A 1,162-nucleotide genomic window follows, 5' to 3' on the forward strand; every position below is an offset into this window, starting at 1 on the left:
TATGCATTATGCTACTTAGCTGCCTCTGGGAATAAAAGCACTTTTAATATAAACCTCAGATTCTTATTGGTTGCATGATATAATGTCTCTTACCCTCAGTTTTCTCACCTGTAAAATGGGAATAAGGAGAGTTGCTATAAGAATTGAGTGAGATAGCTTTGCTATTATTTTGGGCTCCAGGCTTCCTTAGAATCCCTGGGAACTTAGAGGAGACAGGCCCCAGAGATCATGACTCAACCAGGATGGTGGTTGCTGTTCCTAGGCTTCTTGGCCATGGCTCATGGACTTCAGAAGGGTGATAATAAACACCACAAGGCAGAGCCTGGTCGAGAAGATGATGCTTCATCACTGGTGTAGCCCATGGAAGAAAATGCCTGCTGCACAACAAACACAAGCATTGAAGCCCACAAAGACACCTCCTACCCGTACCACTTCAACTAGGACCATCTTGGAAAGATGACCCTAGCCTGCAAACGTCTCTACGAATACTCCCCTAACCTAGGACCCTGGATCCAGCCACTGTGGGAGAACTGCCGAAAGAGAACTGGCACAAAGGCTGGAATTGCACTTCAAGGATTAACATGTGTACAGTGAGGCTGCCTGCCACCCTTTCACATTTTACTTCCCAACACCAGCCTCCCTATGTGAGAACATTTGGAGGTCACTCTTATAAAGTAAGCTCTTTTGGAAGGGGCAGTGGCAAATGTATTCACATGTGGCTTGACACAGCCAAGGGAAACCCAAATGAAGCAGGGGCTAAATATTATGCTTTTGCCTCTGTCCCAGGCATCTTCGGTTGGAGGGCCAGTTTCCCCTTCTTGACCCTTGACACTGCTGTTGCCTCTCTGGGGTTAACCCCATCAGGCATAAAATCTGACCAATCTACGTGCAAAACGATAATAGCCAAGATGTACTCCCAGTCTGAGACCCCTGGACCCCAGCTTCCTGCCTGACACAGCGTGGCTCTCCTGAAACCCTGGCTATGCAATCTGGATTTTTCCCCCTCAAACCTGAGCTTTTCTGCTTGGAAACCTACACCCCCACACACTTTGGATTTCACATCCCCCACCCCACTTCTGAGGGGGCCTTCCTTTCTCCCCACATGTAAATAGCTCAACTCTAGTCTCCTATCTCTTCCTCTGCATAGCAAGTCCACCCACTG

At 48.1% G+C, this 1,162-nt stretch overlaps 1 pseudogene; it reads left to right on the forward strand.

Annotated features, from left to right (window-relative positions):
- The first annotated feature begins 228 nt into the window (after nucleotides 1-228).
- On the forward strand, nucleotides 229-855 carry LOC118847331 (annotated as a pseudogene).
- The last annotated feature ends 307 nt before the right edge of the window (nucleotides 856-1,162 follow it).

The sequence above is a fragment of the Trichosurus vulpecula genome, chromosome 4 (genome assembly GCF_011100635.1).
Source record: "Trichosurus vulpecula isolate mTriVul1 chromosome 4, mTriVul1.pri, whole genome shotgun sequence".
Lineage (NCBI taxonomy): Eukaryota > Metazoa > Chordata > Mammalia > Diprotodontia > Phalangeridae > Trichosurus > Trichosurus vulpecula.